Source organism: Triturus cristatus, chromosome 4_1 (assembly GCF_964204655.1).
Source record: "Triturus cristatus chromosome 4_1, aTriCri1.1, whole genome shotgun sequence".
NCBI classification, from domain to species: Eukaryota; Metazoa; Chordata; class Amphibia; order Caudata; family Salamandridae; genus Triturus; species Triturus cristatus.
In genome coordinates this window covers 66,693,138-66,720,890 of record NC_140585.1, presented here as the reverse complement: position 1 = coordinate 66,720,890, position 27,753 = coordinate 66,693,138, and the positions used below count along the sequence as shown (strand labels likewise).

The following is a 27,753-nucleotide window of genomic DNA, read 5'->3' as shown; positions in this document are numbered from 1 at the left end:
CAGGTGGACTGCGTGCATGTAGACAAGGGTGGCCAGTGCCAGAACCCCCCCTCTTCATCATGGCAAAACGCAGGGCCATGTCACAACCTGTACACGAGCACAAGGACAGCTACCTGCATCATATAAGTGTGTGGATCCACTCCATGTGCACATGTACAGTGCTACAAGGAAGGCGCAAATGCATGGCTCGCCACACCTGCACACTCCACTGCTGACTGCAGTCACACTTGACGCAGCAAGTAAGACTGTGCCACACATAGTTAAAGGGGCCAAATTGGTGCCCAAGGGACACACCCATGCACAAGTGCACTGTGAGTGGAATGCAAGACAGATCCTAATTCCAAGAGGAAATGTGCCAACTTTGAAACGGATGAAACATGGATGTTGCATGGACCAAAATTAACATTGTCTCTCTCACACACAGGTCAACGTCGTGCTGCACCCCCCAACACTGGGGGGGAACACTCACAGGACCCGGATCTGCAGGAGACCGATCCCACCGGCAGCGACCACTCTCACCACTCTGCGGACGACCCCGACCGACCTGGCCCCTCTGGTGTCCAACCACCTGCAGCACCTGCGTCAGGTACAACCGTGCCAACCACCACCCCCACTCCTGCCACATCCCAGGAGACACCCAGGATCCCTGCCCCAACACCACAATGCAGCCAGGCTCGCCAGGAGGGACACGGTGTCCCGGGCACCCAGGAGGAGGCAGGCGACAACGCCAATGCCACCCCTCAGGGGTCCCGGAGACCCGATGTGCCCACAAGTGCAGGCCAGACGCAAGTGGGCAGGGGTGGTGGGAGTGGAGGACGGCGGAGGCGCGAGCCTGACCAGTTGGCTGGGGATCCGGTATTTTCCCATGTCCGTAACATCCTGGACTCATACCGGCAGGACACCACGGGCATGGCCCAGGTTGTGTCCGTCCTCGAGGGGATCAAGATCCAGCAGGCCCAGCAACATGCGGAGCTAATAGCCTGTCTACTGGTACACCAACGGAGGATGGAGGACAGACAGGCTGAGCAAGTGACGGCGTTCCAGGGGATTCACGCTACACTCCGTCGGATGGCCGACACCATGGCCGACCCTCCCTGTGCCAGAAGGCGGAGAACATCACCACCCACAGGGAGGGATCAGGAGGAGGAAACATCCGACGGAGCATCCCAGACGTCGTCACGGCCTGCTGCTGAGGTTCCCCGCAGGAAGCTGGGTCGTCCACGGAAAGGACCGTGAGGGTGGCTGCTACATCACCATCTCCCAGGACACCTGGCCTGGCACCTGGCCCACTGGAGCAACAGCATCACAGCATCAAGAGACATTCTCTGCCACATGGCCCTGCTGGTCACTGGCTGACCAATGTTGACAAAGACTGTGGCATGGACTCTGAGGATTTCCAATGGCAAGGACACCAACTCCCCTACTGAACTTTGGATTCCTTAATCCCGGAAAGCCCCTCACTTTGTCCCCCCCCCCCCCCCAATAATAAATCACACTATTAAGAGTAGATGCCTGCTGGTAGCATTATTACCTAACATGTGTCTTGTACAGTCTAAACATGCCTGAGTCATCTGTTCACTTCAACCATCCACACCCTGGGGCCTGAGTCTGGCACAGGACACATGGGTCACAGTTTATTAGGCAAGACAGACATGGAGCACCATACACACCCGTGATGGGCAGAACCAGCTGAGGGGGTGGCCGAACAACCGTGCTGACAGACACATTGAGTACAGCAACAGTCATGCGCAGAGGTCAGGGATCCTGGCCAGTGTCCTGGGGGGCACCCAGGTATGTGTAGACAGGTGGCAGAACCATGTCCTGCAAGCTTGAGTCCGGTGGATGCAGAGAATGGGGTCATGGACAACGTTGGATGCATGGGGATGGCACATGTCACAATACCCACACAGTCATGGACATCATGCCCAATACACAGTCTCAGCACACACACACAGCTTGCATCTTGCCACTCGACACATTGACACATAGCCACAATCAGGGAATACCATGCCAGACATGCAGGATGCACCGTGCCAACACACCAGCATTGACTGAGAAGAGGCACCTTGGAGGCATAGGGACACCTTTATTAGTCATGTTTTTGGGATTGCAGAGGCAACTTGAAGTACACATGAACACATCATGTGGAGTAACATGTGGGTCCAACACTGGCACCCCCCTTCTGCAGCACAAATGCGTGATAGCCATGGAACTGGCACACAAGTGTCGGCTAACAGCTAAATACCCACAGCTGCACACGGAGAGCCTGACATACACCATAGATCCGCTGATGTGGAAGTCCCACGCCATGTCAAGACAATGTTAACCGTATGTGTCCGAGGGCAGTGTCACACACATTGATGCCATCATCACAATCCACTATCCCATCACTGATGACTGACAACCAGGCAGCCCATCTATTCAGGTGTACCCAGCTGCATGTCGTGTCCCATGGGGATGCCACATGTCTGCAGAGGAACCAAACCCCGACCGGGGCAGTGTGCACACATCGTGAACAACTGCCACACCCAATACACCCCAGATGCATCCCTTACCCCATGGAGACTTCCAAACGTGTCCGTGCCTGTAACGCTGAGTCAGCCCACGATGTCATGTCCATGAGGAATAGCAGTGCCACAACAATGCAACCAGCAAACGGCATGCGCAGGTACCTGGGGAAGAGAGACACACAAGAAGTCAGCCACAAAAAGCACAGCCACTTGCATGTGCATTTACTCGACACATGTATGGATGACAACATGCTAGGTCACAATTATGACTGGGGAAATACTACCATCACTGCCACCATCACTCCAGTGACACACCCACACACACCTCTGACCCACGTGCCATACATGCAGGTGGAGACACACATCACAACGCATGCCACACGGGGACCAATGCGTGCACACTCAGACACTGGTACTCACCACTAAGCAAAGAAGTCGCGTATGAGCCGAGTCCGGATGTCCTCTTGCGGCTCCACATCCTCCACATCACTAGCCCCATTGCCAAGCCCTTCGTCCTCCACGGGTGGATGGTCCTCGTCATGTTGATTCAGGATGAGTGGCACAGCTCTTTCAACTGCCATGTTGTGCAGCATGCAGCAGACCATGAAGATCTTGCAGACCTTCGCCGGGGCATAAGGGAGTGCACCGCCGGTCTTGTGGAGGCACCGGAATCGGCTCTTCAGCATGCCAAACGTCCTCTCTATCACTCGCCTTGTCCGGCCATGGGCGGTGTTATAGCGGAGCTGGGCCGGCGTGATGGGGTTGCGGAGAGGTGTCAGCAGCCAAGGCATGTTGGGATAGCCAGCGTCCCCTACATGGGAAGCACATGGACATCGTTAGAACTGGTGAAGCGGTCGTGCTGGTCGGCTATACAGAATACAGGACAGACAGACTGTACCCACCAACAACACATGCCCGTTCGTTGCGCAGCTGCATCATCATATCAGGCATCCCGCTACGCCTCATGATGTAGGCATCGTGTGCTGATCCTGGGAAACGAGCACAGACATGTGAAATCACCATATTGGACAGACACACCACAAGGGCATTGATGGAGTGGTAGTGCTTCCGATTGCGGTACGCCACCTCCCGTGCGTGTGGTGGTACCAAACCTACATGTGTCCCATCTATGGACCCAATGACATGGGGCATCCCTCCCAGGGCATAGAATCCACGCTTGACCTCAGTCATCTGTTCAGGGGTTGGGAACTTGATGAAGTCATCCAGGTGAATCAACATGGCCTCCAAGAAATCATGCAGCACACCGCTGAACATGCTCTGGGACATGCCACCAACATGAGCTATGGTATTTTGGAAGTTACCCGTGGCAAGAAAATGTAGGGCAGCCATTACCTTCAGCTGGGGTGTCAGTGCCGTAGGATACCTGTGCTGCGGTTGCAGGTGTGGTGCCAGTCTCGCCGTCAGCTCCAGAATCAACGGTTGGGTGAAGCGGTAGAGCCGGATCCTGTCATTCTCCTGCATGGTAGCCAAGTCTGGAATTCTTCGGGCAAGAGGCGGCGCTCTGCAGTAATTTGGAAGTGACAAGGAAGAGTGAGTGCACTACGAGAACAACTCATGTCTACTGAGCACATGTAAATCTGGCAATACACACATGCTACATAGGGAGTCAGGTATGTGCTACATGCCCAGGACACGTATGGATGCAAGGTGACACTCCTTCCAAGACCCAGCTACACACGGTGATTGAGAACCTCCCCATGCCACGCCATGGAAATAGCTGTGTCCCAGTGCAAGTGAACAGCCCGACGCAAGACAGGAGTGACATACACCCACACATCAGCAGAAGTGGGATGCCGATTGCAGAGACTGGTAGCGGAACACTGGAGCCACAGGTCACATGACATTACACTAGTCCAGCCCACACACCTTGCCATGAAGGTGCACATGTCATGACTCACCACACATTCCTTGTGAGGATGCTGACATGGCCTTGTCACGCTACTCCGTGTCCCATGCATACATGTGCACCTCACATCCGATAACACATGTGGCATGGTGTGCGGAACAGTGTGCATTGACAATCTACACACAGCCACATGTTGGTTGCTGCAACGGCTGCAGCTTTTGAGGGTGCTACAACATCAACCTGATGTAAATCCCGGACACATATATGACATAGTCACATTGTGCACTGTGGGTAGTGACAAGTCATGTGTCATGACCCCTGTACCGGGCATCATGGGACACTTCCGTGTGTTGGTGTCCGTGCCATGCCAGTGACGCTCACCCCAAGTGCGCAGTCCCACATGCACACATGTCAAAGGAGTCAAGGGCATGCCTGGCACACATTGCACCCTCACACAGTACACCTGTACACATCTCATCATACATCTGGTGCCTTCTCCACTCAGGAGGCATGTTCCACATCACAGCCTGTGACACCTGTGCCCCACACATGTAGTAATGCACAGACGATGCCTTGATGTCCATTCCTGGACAAGTATGTCCATCCATGGACAAGTATGTCCGCCCTATTCCTACCTGTGTGTCGCCTATCACCACAGTGATGTGTAAAAACCGCCGTACTGCTGCTGAGAGGGCCTGTGTATGTTCCCAAATCACTGTGGGAGTGCTGCCGTATGTGTACCCATCGTGATGGCGAGCGTACAGGCATTTGTACGGTCCGTAGCACTACGAGTACGCATACGCGTGCAGACCCATAGTGATAGGGCCGTGCACACGCATGTACGCTCACTATCACTATGGGTCTGCACGCGTATGCGTACCCGTAGTGGTACGGACCGTACACACGCATGTACGCTCACTATCACTACGAGTACGCATACGCGTGCAGACCCATAGTGATAGGGCCGTACACACGCATGTACGCTCACTATCACTATGGGTCTGCACGCGTATGCGTACCCGTAGTGGTACGGACCGTACACTCGCATGTACGCTCACTATCACTACGAGTACGCATACGCGTGCAGACCCATAGTGATAGTGAGCGTACATGCGTGTGTACGGTCCGTACCACTACGAGTACGCATACGCGTGCAGACCCATAGTGATAGTGAGCGTAGATGCGTGTGTACGGTCCGTACCACTACGGGTACGCATACGCGTGCAGACCCATAGTGATAGTGAGCGTAGATGCGTGTGTACGGTCCGTACCACTACGGGTACGCATACGCGTGCAGACCCATAGTGATAGGGCCGTACACACGCATGTACGCTCACTATCACTATGGGTCTGCACGCGTATGCGTACCCGTAGTGGTACGGACCGTACACACGCATCTACGCTCACTATCACTATGGGTCTGCACGCGTATGCGTACCCGTAGTGGTACGGACCGTACACACGCATCTACGCTCACTATCACTATGGGTCTGCACGCGTATGCGTACTCGTAGTGATAGTGAGCGTACATGCGAGTGTACGGCCCGTACCACTACGAGTACGCATACGCGTGCAGACCCATAGTGATAGTGAACGTAGATGCGTGTGTACGGTCCGTACCACTACGGGTACGCATACGCGTGCAGACCCATAGTGATAGTGAGCGTACATGCGTGTGTACGGTCCGTACCACTACGGGTACGCATACGCGTGCAGACCCATAGTGATAGTGAACGTAGGCATGCATGTACGGGCCGTTGCCATGCATTTGGGGTGCCCTAGGGCCCCGAAACGCACCGTACCTGTGTGTGATGCTCCAAATTACATAGGGGACAAGTATTAAGGCCTACATGCATGCTGGTTGTCATGGAGACCAAGTTCAAATTTCGAAATTGTTCTGGAAGGTGCACAGCAGAAGTCAGTTGGAATTCTTCTACTTTGTTGCAATGTGTTTGTGGGGCTGACATCATGCAGGAGAATGAAACCGATAGAGAACCCACAGACTGCTAGGTTTGAAGGGATTGGTGGAAACATAGGATGCAAATGTGAGTGACCAATCACTCTGTACTCCTGTGCATGAGACTGGGCAGAAGGGCACATATAAGGCAGCCAGGTCCCATGAGGGAGCACTTGCCTGCACATCTTTGCATTCGTCGACCCAGCTGCTGCTACTGATTCCCTGGAACCATGTCAAGGGCTGTGGAGAGGACACAGCCATTCACCCTGGAGGAGAACATGGCTCTGCTGGATGTGATCCTCCCACAGTACTCCATGCTGTATGGGCGACCAGGGTATCAGGTGAGTGCATAGGCCACTGCCACAGACTGTCCCTATGTTGTGACTGTGACTTCTGCCATTGTGTCCAGGTGTAACACACATGCCATGTACTGTCGGGGGGGTCCCAGGGAGGGGGGTGCCTGATGTCTCCCAGCAGTGCCCTGAGACAGGAGGGGTGGGGGCCTATCACTCACAGCAGTGCCCTGAGCCAGGAGGGGTGTGTGCAGAGTCCTCCCAGCAGTGCCCTGAGACAGGAGGGGTGGGGGCCTATCACTCACAGCAGTGCCCTGAGACAGGAGGGGTGGGGGCCTATCACTCACAGCAGTGCCCTGAGACAGGAGGGGTGGGTGTGATGCACAGTGTGAGCCTTGATCATTGATTGTGACATTGCCATCATTCCACCTGTGTACCCACTGTGGCACGTACTGCTTTTTCCCTCACCAGGGGATGATGTCCCTATGACAAAGGTGCAATGCGTTGGCTGTATGACATGCCTTGTTGTAACCAGCTAATTTGTACCCATATGTCTCTCTGTGACATGTGGCTGGTGTATTGATGTGGTGTCACTTGTTCCTCCTCACAGGTAGGCGCCACTGCCAAGGAGCAGATCTGGCTGACCGCCGTCAGTGCCGTGAGGGGTGTGGATGGTCGGAGGCGGAGCCTGCCCCAGGTGAGGAAACGCTGGCAGGATATTCGGTGCTGGACGCGGAGGATTGCACGGCTCCTGCTGGGGGACTCACCTGAGAGCCACAAGAACCGCGGCCGCCGCCGTCTGAGCCACCTCCACAGGCGTGTGCTGCCGGTAGGCCTGGGCAAAAATTTCGTTCCGTTCGCGGAAATTGCGATAATTTGACATTTTTGCGTTCCGCGGAGAGCGCGAAAATGTCAAAAATTCCGGTTTCCGCAGCTTGGCGATAATTTGTTTCTTGCTCGCGCTGTAAAATGATACATTCTCGCGCGCGCGCGATCGCCTTACCTGAATCCCTGCGTTCGCCGACAAGTTTTCTTGATCCGGTCGCGTTCTCCATGAGATGTTGTATTGTTTTTAGCCATTTGCGCTGTCTCGCAACAGTTCGCGCCCGCAGTGACGTCATGCGTCGCGCGATCACGTCTTTCTTCTCGCTATCATGCACCGCGAGAACAACTCAAAACAAGATGGCCGCGCCCGCAAGCAACCACATGGGTAAGTTGGCGACCCGCAACCATGCAGAAAATCTCGCGAACATGCCGGAAAAAAACTTCCGCATCTTCGCGATATTTCTGCTTGTTTGCGATAATTTTAAACATTCTCGCGATAATTTGCGAAGGTTAATTCCGCAAATTCCGCCCACCCCTAGCTGCCGGTGGTCTTTCCAGACCTGGAGAGGCGCTTACAGGCGATGCAGCAGCCGGAAGGGGGTAGGTACATGTGTGTTTGTTGTGTGTCACCGGCATTTGTAAGGGCACAGTAGCATGAATTCACTGGCAGGGTTTAAAGGTGCTGTGCAGATCCTGTTTGCCCCAGTATAGCGCTGTGCCCCTGCCACCCTTCCCCTCCTTGCAATGTGTTCCCTGGTCTGTGTGTAGTCACTCCTTCACAAGGTAATGTAGGCTGGCGCTTTGTCCACGAGAACAATGACTGTAGCATCATGTGTGGGGGTGGTGTGTAACAGGTTGTGGGACCTTGCCTGTGCACTGTCAAGTTCACTGCATGTGGGTTCCATGTCAGTTGGCACTGATGCTGACTCCAGACATGGGAGTTGGTCTCTCATGTGTCATGCCTTACAGCGCGCATGTCCTATGTAGTGGCCTGTGACATGATGTGCATGAGTGTGCGATACACATAGTGCAGGGATGGTGACGTGTGTTGCAGTCATTACCATTCAGTAGCATGTAGTTGCGTGCCCACTACTGTCCCCTGGGGCACCTTTTCCTCAGTGGTGTATGTGTCATCATAAACGTGGCCAATCTCAGTGTCTACAGCGTAGGTTGTGCTCTGTGCCATTGTCCCCTGTCACCATGTATATAGACGTGCTATTTTGTACAGGTGTCCACTGTGCAGCCTGACCTGATTGTCCTTCTTCATACTCACAGTTGCCAGTGCCTGTGTGTCTTGTTATACTCATCTGAGGATGGGCACTGGTACCTCATTATTTGTACAGGCGCACCTTGGCTGTTTGGCGTCCAATCTTGCTTTTTGCCTGCCCCTGTGTGTATCACCCAGACTATGAGATGTTGGTGCCACCTGTGTCTCAACAATTTGCCTCGTGTAGGGTCTTGTTGGGGCGGGCAATGCCTATGTGTCAAATCCTGATTTCTACTTGCTGGGTCTGGGCAGTGTGTGATGTGTCTGGACACACACGCAATGTGCAGTGACCGAGTCATGTTGGGCATGTTTTCAGCATTACCTATGCAGCATGTGTCTCAAGTTCATGGATATAGTCCCTGGTCATCGGTATTTTCGCCAACGCTGTGTGGTGCAGATGTAGTGCTGGATTGTCCCCAGGGCCTGGGTGCTATGTCAGACTCCGTTTCCTGTGTTTAGCTATTGTCTCATGCTCTCCATGGTATTTCAGTGGCATGGTGGCTCAACCAACTGTGTGTTTCATGCCCTACATCGGTACCCTGTTCAGTAGATGTTAGGGATCTTCCTTTTCAAGCTATGCAATGTTACTTATGTAGATTGGACTCATGTGACAGATGTGTACAGGTGTCTGATTAATTTCTGTCTCTCCACCCTGCCCACAGCATCGTCGGGGGACACAGAGGGAGACATGGACACAGACCAGGCGGAGGGACCGAGCACCAGTGCCAGCCGTGACATCGGGTCTGGCACATCGAGTGGGACAGAGACGGAGGAGAGTGTGGCCGAGGACCTGTCGACTGGCACATCAGACTACGAAGCTGACAGGTCCGAGGAGGATGTCTCTGAGTGGGCGGAGGCTGCACCAGCAGCTGACAGCGGAACAACACCTCGCACCGCCCCCTCAGTTTCCATCAGCCGCCTCCCACTTGCTCGTGTCCCTTCCCAGCGTGCCCGGTCACAGCATGTCTCCTTCCTGCCAGGCACCGCACCCCCTGCCCCTGTCTCCACTGCTGCCGCCAATGCAGAGTCTGTGGACATCCAGCGGCAACTGCAGGTTGGTCAGGCTGCGATCCTTAATGTCCTCCATGCCCACGGCAAAACCCTCACCAACATCGAGGCTTTCTTGGAGGGCATTCATTCATCGCAGGCTGACCAACGCAACTTGCTGAGGTCCATAGACTCCACACTGACTGCAGCAGTGGGTCTCCTGCAGCGCGACCTCCCCCCACCTACCCCTGCCCCATCCACACTTCCCACTCCCATGCCTGTCCCACGTACACCCAGACGTCGGCATGCACCCACATCAACGGACACGGGCACCACACCAGCAGGGAAGGTCCACCGCACTCCTCCTGACACGCACACACAGGGTGAGGTAGGCACACCCACTGGGTCGGGGGGCAAACGTGTGACACGCAGCCATAGTGGGAGTCCGCATTCCACCCAGTCCACTCCCTCCAAATCCCCTCCCCTCAGCTCTCCTGGCCACATCTCCCCCAAGGACTCCTTCATGGCCGCTCTGTCCCTGAGCCCCACAGTTACACCACCACGCAAGCGGTCAAGGAGGTCCCCGGTCAGGGTGGTTGAGTCTCCCCCCCTGTCTCCACCCTCCCCCGGTGGCGCTGCGACCCATCCCTCTGACCCCCCCACCTCCTTGGGGCCTGAGGTCCCTTCGGGTGCAGGGGACTCCCTGGAGGACCTTGCAAAGGTGTGTAGTGCCATCCTGGCCTCCGCCTTTGGCACTGACCCACCCCCTGTGGTGGAGTCTGTGGAAATATGGATTTTTATGATCAGTTATGTCCCCTATCTTGGACCCCAACGGTTTCATGTATAAACCACAAGTACATGTATGTTTCCTCCAGTTCCAGTTATGAAGACGCAAACACATGTGCGTCCACCGTCAACATGTCCTCTTTCAGATCCGCCATGAATGGGCCGGATATTCTATTCCTAAGTATGAAAGGCCACCGGCTTTATATGGTTCATTTATCCCATCTTACAGTCCAGGCGAGTAGGCCCTGATTCTGCCATTAAGCCTTTTCCTGCCTTCTGCCTCTGAAAGCTCCAGTCTGAGCTCGCATCTGTATCCATGAACTTTGTCCTACTCCCTGCGCGGCTAACGGTGCCTGACTCGACCTGTCTGCTTGCCAAAAACTGTATTTCACCTTCGAGATTATCTGCCCCGCTCCCCATCCAATGCATTCCTGTCTAGTAGTTTAAGTAAACATTCTTCCAGCTACCGAGCAAAGGGCCCGGCTTCTCTGTCTTTATGCAAGTAATTCATAGCCCTGTTACTATGGAAGATTTCTGCCCTTGCATCTCATGTAGACACTTAGACGCTTGTACACGCACTCACAGTCAGTATAGAATAGATTTTGTTCGAGAGACCTTTCCTTTTGGATAACATAGTTCTTTAAACATAGGATGTTAGATATGATTTGGGATAAGGTTGACTTGACCCCCCAGACTTCTGTCTCCACATGTAGAGCTAAATGTCAAGTCCCCTTCACCCCCTAGTTGCACGTCAATCACACGTCATGCTGCTGCGCGCGCATCTCTGCCAAGTATTTCTGCTGACATTGCGAAATTCTTTCATGAAACCACCCATTTGTGACATCATACCTAATGACGTTCTTTAGTTACGCCTAGTTACACCCATTTCAGTTACGCATGTATGTTTTTATCTCTGTTATCAACTGTTACGCCTCCTGCATCTGTTTCACTGTAATGCCTATTCTATAAAAATGATTACCTGTCAATAAAGTATTGTCCTTCACTTCCTGAACCTTCGTGGTGATGGAATATGGAGTCCTCAATTCGAATTGATTTTGGAATAAAGCCCGTTCCGAACCTCTAATACCACGGATTCTGCCTCTTATTTTACTGAGCTATTATTATTAATTTTCCGCATCAAATTAAGTTCCGGTAATTAAATTATTTACCACAAGTCCTCCATCCCTGCACCCACAACGCCGCCCCTTTGCCCTGATGTCCCTGCGGTGCCTGTTGCTTCCCCCCCCCCTGATGCCCTCACCAGTGTGGAAGACGATGCCATTTGACTGTGCAGGCAAGGTAGGGGACACGCATCCCACTGTGTCCCCCATCCAGCTGAGAATCATTGACTGCCCTATGGGCTTTGTGAAGATTGAACTGCCTGCGATCCACGGACATTGTGCTCATGCTGAATAAAGCTTAATTTTGTTTTCATTATCACACTACTGCTATGCTGGTATTGGTGTTGGTGGGGCTGCTACATGGTTTTGGGTGGTGTGTAAGGGTTTGGGTGTGTGGGATATGTAGTAGTGTACTGCTCATTGGTGGGACCCTGGGATCTGTGTGCCATCACAAGGTGTTGGCTAACTTTCTTTGTTCATGTAAGCAGTTACTGCATGGTGCACTTGTCCCAGGGTGTATTCCTTCCTCTGTGTACCCAGCTTTCTTCCCTGCAGGGTGTTCCCAATGTTTAGCGCAGAGCTGTGTCTACATGAGCTGTGTGTGTGACGGAGCCCTTCTACTTTGGCCATGCATGCAGGGCCATGTCTCCACCTGCAACAATCGTGGCATCCTTGGTGATCACTGTACTTGTGTGTGGAGTCTGTTGACATGAGTTCATGGGGACATGTTCCCTTGTAGCCAGTATGCATGTGGATAATTCTGGCCTCACACACATGTGTTACACCCCTCCTGTCTCAGGGCACTGCTGTTAGTGATAGGCACCCACCCCTCCTGTCTCAGGGCACTGCTGGGAGGACTCTGCACACACCCCTCCTGTCTCAGGGCACTGCTGGGAGGACTCCACACCCACCCCTCCTGTCTCAGGGCACTGCTGGGAGTGATAGGCACCCACCCCTCCTGTCTCAGGGCACTGCTGGGAGGACTCTGCACACACCCCTCCTGTCTCAGGGCACTGCTGGGAGGACTCCACACCCACCCCTCCTGTCTCAGGGCACTGCTGGGAGGACTCCACACCCACCCCTCCTGTCTCAGGGCACTGCTGGGAGGACTCCACACCCACCCCTCCTGTCTCAGGGCACTGCTGGGAGGACTCTGCACCCACCCCTCCTGTCTCAGGGCACTGCTGGGAGGACTCCACACCCACCCCTCCTGTCTCAGGGCACAGCTGGGAGGACTCCACACCCACCCCTCCTGTCTCAGGGCACTGCTGGGAGGACTCTGCACACACTCCTCCTGTCTCAGGGCACTGCTGGGAGTGATAGGCACCCACCCCTCCTGTCTCAGGGCACTGCTGGGAGGACTCTGCACACACCCCTCCTGTCTCAGGGCACTGCTGGGAGGACTCCACACCCACCCCTCCTGTCTCAGGGCACTGCTGGGAGGACTCCACACCCACCCCTCCTGTCTCAGGGCACTGCTGGGAGGACTCTGCACACACCCCTCCTGTCTCAGGGCACTGCTGGGAGTGATAGGCACCCACCCCTCCTGTCTCAGGGCACTGCTGGGAGGACTCCACACCCACCCCTCCTGTCTCAGGGCACTGCTGGGAGGACTCTGCACACACCCCTCCCGTCTCAGGGCACTGCTGGGAGTGATAGGCACCCACCCCTCCTGTCTCAGGGCACTGCTGGGAGGACTCTGCACACACCCCTCCTGTCTCAGGACACTGCTGGGAGGACTCCACACCCACCCCTCCTGTCTCAGGGCACTGCTGGGAGGACTCTGCACACACCCCTCCTGTCTCAGGGCACTGCTGGGAGTGATAGGCACCCACCCCTCCTGTCTCAGGGCACTGCTGGGAGGACTCTGCACACACCCCTCCTGTCTCAGGGCACTGCTGGGAGGACTCCACACCCACCCCTCCTGTCTCAGGGCACTGCTGGGAGGACTCTGCACACACCCCTCCTGTCTCAGGGCACTGCTGGGAGTGATAGGCACCCACCCCTCCTGTCTCAGGGCACTGCTGGGTGGACTCTGCACACACACCTCCGATTTCAGGATATGTACGCTTGGAACATACACGGTGGGGGTACGCTCAATGCATTCGAGGTGAGGGTACGAGTCTACTTACACTGGTGTGGTGGGGGTACGCTCCATGCATACGCGGGTGAGGGTACGGGTCGTACTTACACTGTTGGGCTGGGGGGTACGCTCCTTGCATACGCGGGTGGGGGTACGGGTCGTACTTACACTGTTGGGGTGGGGGTACGGTCCGTGAGTCCGCGGGTGGGGGTAGGAGTCGTACTTACACTGGTGGGGGTGGGGGTACGCTCCGTACGTCCGCGGGTGGGGGTACGGGTCGTACTTACACTGTTGGGCTGGGGGGTACGCTCCTTGCATACGCGGGTGGGGGTACGGGTCGTACTTACACTGTTGGGGTGGGGGTACGGTCCGTGAGTCCGCGGGTGGGGGTAGGAGTCGTACTTACACTGGTGGGGGTGGGGGTACGCTCCGTACGTCCGCGGGTGGGGGTACGGGTCGTACTTACACTGTTGGGCTGGGGGGTACGCTCCATGCATACGCGGGTGGGGGTACGGGTCGTACTTACACTGTTGGCATGGGGGGTACGCTCCATGCATACGCGGGTGGGGGTACGGGTCGTACTTACACTGTTGGGCTGGGGGGTACGCTCCATGCATACGCGGGTGGGGGTACGGGTCGTACTTACACTGTTGGGCTGGGGGGTACGCTCCTTGCATACGCGGGTGAGGGTTCGAGTCGTACTTACACTGTTGGCATGGGGGGTACGCTCCATGCATACGCGGGTGGGGGTGCGGGTCGTACTTACACTGTTGGGGTGGGGGGTACGCTCCATGCATACGCGGGTGGGGGTACGGGTCGTACTTACACTGTTGGGGTGGGGGGTACGCTCCTTGCATACGCGGGTGAGGGTACGGGTTGTACTTACACTGTTGGGGTGGGGGTACGCTCCATGCATACGCGGGTGGGGGTACGGGTCGTACTTTCACTGTTGGGGGGGGGTACGCTCCTTGCATACGGGGTGGGGGTAGGGTCCGTACATATCCGTCCCCACGCTATGTGATGCTTGTGCGGCCCGTACCCAGGCCTTTGCCACGTGGGTGCGATCCGTCCCGCCATTGTTGGGGTGACGTGTGTGGGCGTGGTCCGACTCGTACCCACGCTCTTCAGGCGTGGGTACGGGACGTACCTGTCTGGTTGTGTTGCCGGTTCGCGTGGTGACGGACTTCCGTTGTGGCGGTCGCTGGCTTATCAGGACACGCCCCCACCCCCTCGTGGTGACCAGGGCATGGGAGTCAGGTATGTCCAGGCCATGTGTGGTGTGTGACTTATGTGGTTGTTTTGTGGCCTGCCCTGGTCCTGCCACCCCCACCCCACTTTCCCCCCTCCCTTAGTTATTCTGACCTTCTGCGGCGTCTGCGTCGTAACCTGTAGAGGAGGTGGACTGCTATGAGGGCAGGGATGACTCGTAGGTTCGGGTCCATGTCTGTCCGTCGCGTACTGGTACTCCTTGCTCGCATCGTCCTGTCGCGTACGGGTCCTCCTTGATCGCGTCGTCCTGTCGCGTACGGGTCCTCCTTGGTGGCGTCGTCCTGTGTGTCCGTCACGTACTGGTCCTCCTTGTTCGCGTCGTCGTCTGTCCGTCGCGTACTGGTGGTCCTTGTTCGCGTCGTCCTGATTTCCCGGCAGTTTTTGGCTGCCGCAAAATATTCACCGTGCGGGGTGACGTCGGTGCGAATCGTGATTCCTGGGTCGTGAATGGCTGGCTGCGAGCGTCCCGACGTCAGGTCGGCGCTTTCCCGGATCTCATTGGTAGGTGTTTTTTTGTTCGGTCGGGCTTTTTTACGATTCGTACGGTAATGGTGTACCCGTGCGAATCGTAATTCCTTGTTTGTAAAAATTGACGACCGGGTACGCGTCGGGCGGATATTGTGCTCCGTCCGACGGTTCGTACCCGGTTTTTGCCGGATCGTGATCGGCACCTAAGTGTAGAATATGCCACTAACATAAGTTTTGCACATGAAATAAAACTTCTAACAGCCCTAGCTTATGTACCAACCACAGATGTTGCAGAACATTACAATCTTTTATTAGAAAGTCCATTCTACAAACAAAATGAAGTAAAGTTATCTCCCCTATTAGATTATTTTGAAGATACCTGGGTGGGGAGACTACACAGATCAGGCCATAGACGTCAGCCCAAGTTCCAAATACCTTGGTGGAATGTATATGTAAGTACACTCAACCAACAAGCCAAAACTAACAACGCCGTCGAGGGCTGGCATAATGCATTCCTAACTTCTACTGGGAGAACAACTCCAACACTACTGCCTCTCAGACAACAACTCTCCCAAAATAGAGGTCGCTATAGACGAGGGAACTTGGATTGCCCACTTCGGAAACATATTCAAAGACCAAGGAACCACAGACCACCCACTTCATTTACAAAATGAAGTACAATATCCAATCCCAATATCCTTTGACATCTCCGAAGTCCTTGCGGCTCTGGAAAAAAGTAAAACAGGGAAAGCCCCGGGGCCTGATGGCGTCCCTGTGGACCTTTTCAAATTTAACCAAGAGCTCTGGGCACCTATCCTGACGAGAGTATGCACAGCAGCAGCCAGCGAGGGTATTTTGGATTCCTGGACCAGATCAATCATGGTCCCCATCTTTAAGAAAGGGGACCGACAGGATCCAAAATGTTATCGTCCCATATCCCTTCTGGACTCCCTTGGCAAAGTGGTGGGGCGGGTCATTTTGGAGAGACTACATCAGTGGAGCGAGGAAAAGGGTATCATCTCGGACCTACAATTCGGCTTTAGAGAAGGCCTTGGGACAGTAGAGCAGGCACTCAACCTTAGCCTTATAATGGCCAAATATATGCATGCAAAGAAATCGACGGTATACATGGTCTATGTGGACCTGTCTGCCGCTTTTGACTGCGTTGCACACTCCAAACTATGGTCAGTCCTAAGAGAAATGAACGTGGACCCCTCACTGCTGGACCTTCTTAGAGAGCTCTACTCCGGGGCCTCGGCTAGAGTTCGGTTTGGAATGAACGGTGAGCTGACGGCATCATTTGGCGTGGAGCGAGGAGTTAGGCAGGGTTGCGTCCTGGCCCCCTTCCTTTTCTCGCTCTACACAAATGGCCTGGAGGAGGAGATGCTGAGGGGGGCTCAGGACCTCCCAAAAATGAAACAGAGATCGATCCCAGCGCTCCTCTACGCGGATGACGCTGTCATCCTGGCCCGAACGCCACGCGAACTCCAGCTCTCACTAGACAGATATACTACCTTTATGAACGCCTTGGATCTAAAGGTTAACGTTAAAAAAACGTTCGTCATGATCACGGGGGGGGTGAAGAAAGGAAAAAAAAGTAGTATCTTTCTCGATAGCCAACCATTGGAGGTCGCCACACAATACCCTTACCTCGGGATCATGATTGACGATAAGCTAACCTGGAAACCAGCAGTGGAAGCGAGATGCCACCTTTTTAAGCGCTCAATAGCAGCCCTGCAGTCCTTCTCGAGGAAATTGGGAAGGAGGCGGCCAGCAGAACTCCTAAAAATCTACAACGCAAAGTGCCAAGCGATTGCTCTCTATGGAGCAGGGGTCTGGGGCCATAGAGATGTTGGAGCCTTACAAAAAATCGAAAATCAATTCACAAGATTCCTTCTTGCTACCCCAAAAGGCTCATCAACCTACACCTCCCATATGGAACTGGGTATTCCGTACATCCAGGATCTCATTAAAATCCAGCCATTGCTTCTATGGAGGCGTATATGGACTTCGGATGCTAACACACTATCACAGTCGATAGTGGCGGACACAATGTCACTCGATCACGCCTTTAGATTAAACTGGCTCCGCTACATCAGAAACTTTTTTACAGACATGGGCCTTGAAAAATATTATCTCCACCCAGAATCGCTTTCTGCCCTCCCAAAAAAGGAGCTCAAGGAACTTACACTACGGCACCTGGAAACACTAAGGCTGTCAACCGAGGCCGCAAAACCCTCAGTGGTTCAGGCGAACATAGTGCAGCTAACTTTTGGCATTCAACCATACCTCACTCTACACACTAAATCTTACGAGAGGATGCTGCTTACTAGGCTCAGACTGAATCTCTTTTTCAGACTGGTTGTTTTTCCTTTAAATAAGGCCTGGGACTCAAACCTGCCTCCATGCCCCTGTGATGCCATATCAACTCAATCAAATATTCACGTCATTTTCTTCTGTAAATTTTATCAATCCCACAGAAAACTATGGATACTCCCGCTATGCAGGCGATGGGGCCTAAGACAATGTCGACCGGCCTTCCTTAGACTGCAAACCTTAGAGTCTGAAGAAGTCTGTTACCTGGTCCTAAACTTTTTAAAATGTATTATGAACCATAGAAAAAACCTCTAACAAACTGCATTAGGAACAAACATTGACTGCTAGAAACAAAAAAAGTTTCTTTTTTTCTTAAACAAAATGACAGCTGTTTTTTCTTCTTTATTGTACTTGATTGTTCTCTTTTATGGTTTTCTCTGTGATAAACCGAATAAAGAATTATTATTATTATTATTACTACAAAAACTACTAATTGCCATACAAAAGGAACAAAGTTTCCAAGAATTAAGAATGCAACAATCTGTCCTACAATTAAAACCAAAACAATCTAGACAAACTACTCAAATGTATAATTACCTACAACAACAGGTACAGCTATACCCATCCACAAGAGGACTTGAGTACTTAAATATAATAGCTCAAACTCTCTTCTAAACCCTTTCCTAAATATTAACCCACAATTCTACTAAAACAACTATCACAACATAAATAAACCACTTTATTATATCACATATTTAATTATGTGGTCTAAAATATATAAATCAATTATATCGACATATATTTAGACAACATAATTAAACAAACCAAGTACACAACAACAATATTAAATATATAAGGTTTGGCCACCAACAATTAAAATATTTAAATGAACTTACCTGTGTAGTTGCTCCAATGGGATAGTAACATTCCTTCCAAATAAATCCAGGTAGTTCAAAATCCATAGGTATCAAAAGAAAATCCAAATAAAATGTAAAAATACAACTGTTTATCGAAAACAACGTCTACGCAAAAAAACGACTATCCATTAACCATAAAAATCCCGAAAAATATTAAAAAGGTAAATAACCGCTCCTAAAAACCCGAACAATAAAGGAAGTGTAAAATAAAGATTAGTAAACACAACTAATACACACTTCCTTTAAAAAAAAATAAGGTGTTTGAAACCGATGAAAATATCTTCTCCGTAAAACCTACAAAAGAGAAACAAACATTCCCACCCACCCACAAACACACATAAGTCACCTAAAAACATCACTACAAACATTATTCAAACACTATAAAACTTTAACACACCGAAATAACAAAACACTAACAAAGCCACAAACACGGAACACAACGTAAATTATAAAACCGTATACAAACTATTACTAACACCCTAACTTCTAAAACATCAATCCATACACACTTATTACAACATTACTACTTCCACAAAACACTTAAAACTATTTAATAATAAAGAAAATACCTCTTACCTTCTCAAACCCGAAACAGCTCCCGACCGCGACCTGGATTCGACCAAAATAACCCAAAACAACAGCGAGCGGTTACAAAATAAAAGACCCAAACAAACATAACAACTAAAAAAATACCAATAAATGCCCTAACTATTTATTTAACATTACACATTACTTTAAAAATTAGTAAAACATTTGAATAAAATACTCAAAAAGAATACCTATTTTTTTTATCTATGTGAAAATTATTTAACGTATAAAAATAAATATAATAAATAAAATATATTTATTAATATAATAATAAAACTGTATATATTACCAAAATAAATTGATGAACATGATATAATTAATATATTGTATCTACAACATACCAAGAATAAAAATTAAAATACATATTCTAAAATGTAAACAATTTCAATATTAATTTTCTAATATAAATATTAATAATTAAAATATATTTCTCATATATTTCAAAACATACAATTTCTTATAAATTCAAATAAAGTCTAAAAATATTGAGAGTACACAATATAAATTTAAAAATATTAAACAGCTATAAAAATAATATTTTTTTATTTTTAATTATTTTGTGTGTTCATATATTCATGTCCAAAGTATACATTAAACAAATATATATCCATTATAAAAAAATTATGACAATAATACAAATGTTAAATATTAATTTTTTTATTACATGTTTATTTCAATGATTTAATTATTAGAATATGCGTAATAATAAACAATATTTTCTCTCTAATGAATATACATTCCAACAACTATAAAACAAATATTATTTTCCTTTCTACAATTTTATAAAAAACATTGGAATTTGCATTCTGATATAACTTCTATCTTTTATCCAACCAAAACTAAAATCTACAGATTTTTTGTAAATTAAAACAAATTAATTTAACTGTTCCTATTCAACTCTATATTTAATTCTAATATTTGCTATTTACCAAACTTAATTAACATACTACTCCCACTACAGACTGAACTTAATTAATTTACCATTCTCACTCCAACCTATATTAAATTAGAGTAGGTGCTGGACACTGAACTAAATTAATTTACTATTCCCACTCCAGTCTATATTTAATTAAGATAAGTGCTGGACACTGAACTTAATTAATTTACTATTCTCACTCCAACCTATATTACATTAGAGTAGGTGCTGGACACTGAACTTAATTAATTAACTATTCCCACTCCAATCTATATTTAATTAAGATAAGTGCTGGACACTGAACTTAATTAATTTACTATTCCCACTCCAGTCTATATTTAATTAAGATAAGTGCTGGACACTGAACTTAATACATTTACTATTCTCACTCCAACCTATATTACATTAGAGTAGGTGCTGGACACTGAACTTAATTAATTAACTATTCCCACCCCAGTCTATATTTAATTAAGATAAGTGCTGGACACTGAACTTAATAAATTTACTATTCTCACTCCAACCTATATTTAATTAGAGTATGTGCTGGACACTGAACTGAATTAATTTACTATTCCCACTCCAGTCTATATTTAATTAAGATAAGTGCTGGACACTGAACTTAATTAATTTACTATTCTCACTCCAACCTATATTACATTAGAGTAGGTGCTGGACACTGAACTTAATTAATTTACTATTCCCACTCCAATCTATATTTAATTAAGATAAGTGCTGGACACTGAACTTAATTAATTTACTATTCTCACTCCAATTTATATTTAATTAGGGTAGTTGCTGGACACAGAACTTAATTAATTTACTATTCTCACTCCAACCTATATTACATTAGAGTAGGTGCTGGACACTGAACTTAATTAATTAACTATTCCCACTCCAGTCTATATTTAATTAAAATAAGTGCTGGACACTGAACTTAATTACTTTACTATTCTCACTCCAACCTATATTTAATTAGAGTATGTGCTGGACACTGAACTTAATTAATGTACTATTCCCACTCCAATCTATATTTAATTAAGATAAGTGCTGGACACTGAACTTAATTAATTTACTATTCTCACTCCAATTTATATTTAATTAGGGTAGTTGCTGGACACAGAACTTAATTAATTTACTATTCCCACTCCAATCTATATTTAATTAAGATAAGTGCTGGACACTGAACTTAATAAATTTACTATTCTCACTCCAAACTATATTAAATTACAGTAGGTGCTGGACAATGAACTTAATTAATTTACTATTCCCACTCCAGTCTATATTTAATTAATATAAGTGCTGGACACTCAACTTAATTAATTTACTATTCTGACTCAAATCTATATTTAATTATGGCATTTGTAAAATTCTAAATTATATTTAATTTTTCTAAATAATTATTTTTAAAAATTAAAAAATATATAAACATTTTTAAATAACTGCCCACCCTTATCCCCTATAACCCAACATCCCGCTCCTAAAATTATTTGTAAAATTCTAAATTTAATTTTCAATTTCTAAATAATTTTTTTTAAAAATTAACAACTATCTAAAATATTTTTAAAACACTTCCCACCTTTATCCCCTATAAACCAACATCCCGCTCCTAAAATTATTTGTAAAATTCTAAATTTAATTTACAATTTCTAAATAAATTTAAAAAAAATTAAACAATATATAAACATTTTTAAAACACTTCCCACCCTTATCCCCTATAAACCAACATCCCGCTCCTAAAAATATTTGTAAAATTCGAAATTTAATTTACAATTTCTAAATAATTTTAATAAAAAATTAACAAATATATCAACGTTTTTAAAACACTTCCCACCCTTATCCCCTATAAACCAACATCCCGCTCCTAAAAATATTTGTAAAATTCGAAATTTAATTTACAATTTCTAAATAATTTTAATAAAAAATTAACAAATATATAAACATTTTTAAAACACTTCCCACCCTTATCCCCTATAAACCAACATCCCGCTCCTAAAATTATTTGTAAAATTCTAAATATAATTTACAATTTCTAAATAAATTTAAAAAAAAATAAACAATATATAAACATTTTTAAAACACTTCCCACCCTTATCCCCTATAAACCAACATCCTGCTCCTAAAAATATTTGTAAAATTCTAAATTTAATTTACAATTTCTAAATAATTTTTTTTTTTTAAATGAACAAATATATAAACATTTTTAAAACACTTCCCACCCTTATCCCCTATAAACCAACATCCCGCTCCTAAAATTATTTGTAAAGTTCTAAATTTAATTTACAATTTCTAAATAATTTTTTTTTTAAATTAACAAATATATAAACATTTTTAAAACACTTCCCACCCTTATCCCCTATAAACCAACATCCCGCTCCTAAAATTATTTGTAAAATTCTAAATTTAATTTACAATTTCTAAATTTTTTTTTTTTTTAAATTAAACAATATATAAACATTTTTAAAACACTTCCCACCCTTATCCCCTATAAACCAACATCCCGCTCCTAAAATTAAATATACATTTCAAATTTTTAGTAAAATTTACTAATTAAATTTTACAATATATTAAAAAAATAAATTAACTTTTTTAAAACACTCCCCACCCTTATCCCCTATAACCCAACATCCCGCCCCTAAAACAATATAAATATATCTCATATTATATACATTTTAACTATTTATAAAAACAACTTCAAAATATTTACTAAACACACAATAACGATATTTTCACATGTCGATATTATTACTAACGATATTACTTACATCGACATATAAGTAAAAAAAAAAAACGATATTTTTCACATCGATATCATCTATTTCGATATTTTGTACATTCGATATTTTTGACTCGATATTTATGTCCCTCGATATTAAAAAGTCGATATAGAGACTGCTCACCGCTCAACAAGTCTGTACTACATGCACACATGTCAAAGGTGTGTAGGGGATGTGTGGCACATAGTGCACCATCACACATGACATGTGTACACAGCTCATCACACATCTATTGGGTTCAGACATGAGGCGATATGTGCCACATCACAGCCTGACACACCTAGTCCCGAGACATGTAGGACTGCACTGACAATGACTTGATGTCCAGCCTTGGCCAAGTATGACAGCTCAATTCCTTTATGTGTGCCGTCTGTCACCAGTGTAAGCTGTGAAACGCACCGTACACACGCTCTGAGGGCGTGTGTAGGGTCCGTATCACTATGGTAGTGTTGCCGTAGGCGTACGCCATAGGGATACGGTCCGTACACGCGTGTGTAGGGTCCGTATCACTATGGTAGTGTTGCCGTAGGCGTACGCCATAGGGATACGGTCCGTACACGCGTGTATAGGGTCCGTATCACTATGGTAGTGTAGCCGTACGCGTACGCCGTGGAGATATGGTCCATACACGTGTGTGTAGGGTCCGTATCACTATGGTAGTGTAGCCGTACGCGTACGCCAAGGTGATACGGTCCGTACACGCGTGTGTAGGGTCCGTATCACTACGGTAGTGTAGCCGAACGCGTACGCCATTGTGATACGGTCCGTACACGTGTGTGTAGGGTCCGTATCTCTATGGTAGTGTAGCCGTACGCGTACGCCATAGTGATACGGTCCGTACACGCGTGTGTAGGGTCCGTATCACTATGGTAGTGTAGCCTTACGCGTACGCCATGGTGATACGGTCCGTACACGCGTGTGTAGGGTCCGGATCACTATGGTAGTGTAGCCGTACGCGTACGCCATAATGATACGGTCCGTACACGCGTGTGTAGGGTCTGTATCACTATGGTAGTGTAGCCGTACGCGTATGCCATAGTGATACGGCCTCTACACACGCGTGTATGGACCGGATCCCTATGGCGTACGCGTACGGCAACACTACCATAGTGATACGGACCGTACCCACGCGTGTACGGACCATATCCCTATGTCGTACGCCTACGGCAACACTACCATAGTGATACGGACCCTACACACGCGTGTACGGACCGTATCCCTACGTCATACGCCTACGGCAACACTACCATAGTGATACGGACCCTACACACGTGTGTACGGACCGTATCACTGGAGTAGTGGTGCCCTAGGGGCGTGGAACGCACCGTACCTGTGTGTGTGTATAGTGAAATTACATAGGGGACACATGAGGGACAATTATAAGGGCCTAAATGCATGCTGGTTGTCATGGAGACCGAGTTTCCAGTTCAAATTATTCATCAGGTGGCCAGCAAAAGTCGGTTGGAGACAATATACAATGTTGCCAAGTGGTTGTTGACTTGACATCATGCTCAATTTTTGAATCAGGCAAAGGCCCTCACTGGGAAAGGTTTAAAGGGATTGGAGGAAACGTAGGATGCAAATGAGACTGACCAATCACTCTGTACTCCTGTAAATGAAACAGGCCAGCAAGGCCAATATAAGGCAGCCAGGTCCCATGAGAGAGCACTTGCCTGCACAATCTTTCATTCCACACCACTGCTGCTGCTTGTGATTCCTCTGGCACCATGTCCAGGTCTGTGAAGAGGGCCCAGCCATTCACCCTGGAGGAGAATGTGGCATTGCTGGATGTCATCCTCCCACAGTACCCCAGCCTGTATGGGAGACCAGGAGAGCAGGTGAGTGCTGACTCCACTAGCTTAGACTGTGCCCCTTTTTTGTGACTGTCACTTCTGGCATTGTGTCCAGGTGTGACAGACATGCAATGTTCTTTAGAGTGGGTCCCAGGGGGGGGGAATGGCTCATGTCTCCCATGCAGAGCATGCTGTAGTGCATGTCTGCACTCCTCACTTGCATAGTGCTTACTGTGACAAACACTGCATGGTGCATGCCACATTCAGCCTGGCTAATCCTCTTGGGAAGGTTGTTTCTACAGTCCTGATGTGATTCTGTGTTCCCCCCAGTGTGACAGGTGACTGTACCCACAGATGTGTGTGAGTTGAGTGTACCTGTGGTGAGAGTGTCCAAATGATGTGTTCGTCCCCTGGACATTGGTGTGTGTGTAAGTCCCCTGTCATGTGGGTGAGTGTCTATGTGGAGTGTCGCAGCCCAGATGCATGAGGGATGCATTCCAAGGCGCCCATGGCATAAACTAGATAGCAGCCGATTTATAGACAACCTGAAAACTACATGCCCTATCTGGTCAGAGAATTTGGAGGAAGCTGATGCCACATACAGAGAATGGATTAACAAATCATTAGACCAGCAGATTCCCATAATACTATCTAAATCTAAACGCGGACAATCTCACCTTTGGTACTCAGAGACACTTGCTGAACAAAAAAAGCAATGTAAGCTGCTCGAACGTGCTTGGAGGAAATCTTATGATTCCCAAGCCAAAATTACATTCAGGACTGCTACAAAAATATATCACAAACTAATAAAAATAGCTAAAGCCAGATACTACACCAACATGATTCTGTCAAGCACAAATCGATCAAAAACAATATTCTCCATGATTAAAGAAATGACTAAACTTCCTGAAGGACCTAGTAATATGATTACGTCCAATGCGCACTGTAACGAGATTGCCACCTTCTTTATAAATAAAGTGGAGGGCATTTATCAATCCTTCCCCTCAAACGCTGCAAGCTCCAACTCTTCCACAGCTGAGTCACTACAAGATCTCCCAAACTCTCTCGACACCCTTCCACCGATTTCTGCAGACCAAATGGATAGATTATCTGTTAAAATCAAATCCGGTTCCCCTGAGGATCCTGTAAAACCCGAAATGGCGCGACTTCATAAGGATCCGATTTTGTCAGAAGGTCGGAATTTGATCAATAAAACCCTGGAATCTACCACAATACCTAGATCCTGGAAGCACGCTAAAGTCGTTCCTCTATTAAAAAAACCTACTCTAGATCCTTCCAAGCCGGAAAATTTCCGGCCAATATCTTTGCTACCTTACCTATCCAAGATAGCGGAATCCCATGTAAACTCCACTATGATCAACTATCTAGAAACCAATGGTATTTTAGATGACTCTCAAAATGGCTTCCGAGCGAATCATAGTACCGAATCGGCCCTGCTAGCCGTTACGGAACAACTGAGGGAGGTGCAAGACTGAGGTGGCACTGCAGCGTTGGTTCTGTTAGACCTGAGTGCAGCATTCGACACGGTCTCCCATGAGATCCTCTTAAGAAGACTGTGGGAGATCGGGGTCCGAGATGGAGCCCTAGAGTGGTTCGCCTCATTTTTGAAGGACCGCTCCTTCCAGGTGCACGCTCCACCGTATAAATCAGGAAGGTTCCCACTGGGTCATGGCGTCCCCCAGGGGTCCGCACTTAGCCCCACGTTATTTAATGTGTACGTCCGCCCCCTAGCCGTTCTGGCTAGGGCCCATAACATCAAACTAACATCCTATGCGGACGACACACAGTTCATCTTCTCCTTCTCCAGTGACACCAATGCCGACAAAATTAAATTCCAAGAAGATCTATCGGCCATTGCATACTGGATGACTGAAAATCGTCTCCAGCTTAATTCATCTAAGACCGAGGTGCTACTGGTTGGTAAGGAGACCCTAAAATGGGACGACAAGTGGTGGCCATCTGCATTGGGGCCTGCACCCACCCCTAAGAAGGAAGTTAAAAACTTGGGTATCATGATCGATAATCAACTAAACCTTGACTCCCACGCCAAAAAAGTAGCTGGTCTGTGTTACGGCCGTTTACGGTCTCTGAGACCCATTCTGGGATTCTTCAATCCCCAAGTCCGTCAGACGATCATTCAGGCTATGGTGCTGTCAAACATCGACTACTGCAATGTCCTCATGCTGGGCTCCAATCAATCCACAATTCATAGACTTCAAAGAGCTCAGAATGCGGCCGCACGTAGTCTGTTTGGACTGCCCAATAATTGTCATATCTCTCCTATCCTTCATCATTTGCATTGGCTGCCTGTAAAGCAGCGTATTCAATTCAAGGCTCTTTGCCTTATCCATAAAATTTTGTATTCCTCGGGCCCTAAAATTCTGCAGAATTTGGGTTCTCTATATGTCCCCACCCGGGCTCTTCGTTCTGCTGACTTGACTCTGGCCCACATTCCTATGATCAGGAGGTGCAGAGCCGGAGGCCGATCTTTTAGATATTTGGCCCCGAAATTGTGGAACACAATCCCACTTGAAGCCCGTGTTGTCACAAATCATTTGGCTTTCAGAAAGAAAATTAAGACCTGGCTATTTTCAACTCTTTAGGCCGGACTCTCTGGAGCTCTTCCTATACCTGGTGTGGCTGCTGCGTACTTGGTTGTCTGCAAGCGCTGGGACGCCCCGTTGCTGGGGTAGCCATGCGCTATATAAGCTACCATAACATAACATAACATATACCCTACCCATCTGATGTGAGCAGGGAGCAGTGCTGTGTGTCTGACGTGCTGGGCTAGCCCAACACCTGTGACACCCCCCAGTCAAGTGGCACATGTGCAGAGTGAGGTTTGTACCCGCAGTTGCCAATGGCAGATGATTGATCTGTGCCTGTGTGTGTCTGTGTACTCTGCTGAGGTTGCATCAGTGGCCTGGGGCATGTGACTGCTTTGAGGTGCTGCACATAATCCTGGTGTAGCTTGTGATGCACAGTGTGAGCCAGG

General features: G+C 48.3%; 1 protein-coding gene across 1 annotated transcript in view; it reads left to right on the top strand.

The window, feature by feature from the left end:
* The window catches only part of LOC146839542 (aldehyde dehydrogenase family 3 member B1-like), an 876,897-nt gene that overhangs the window by 691,766 nt on the left and 157,378 nt on the right, over positions 1 to 27,753 (top strand). The window lies entirely within an intron of this gene.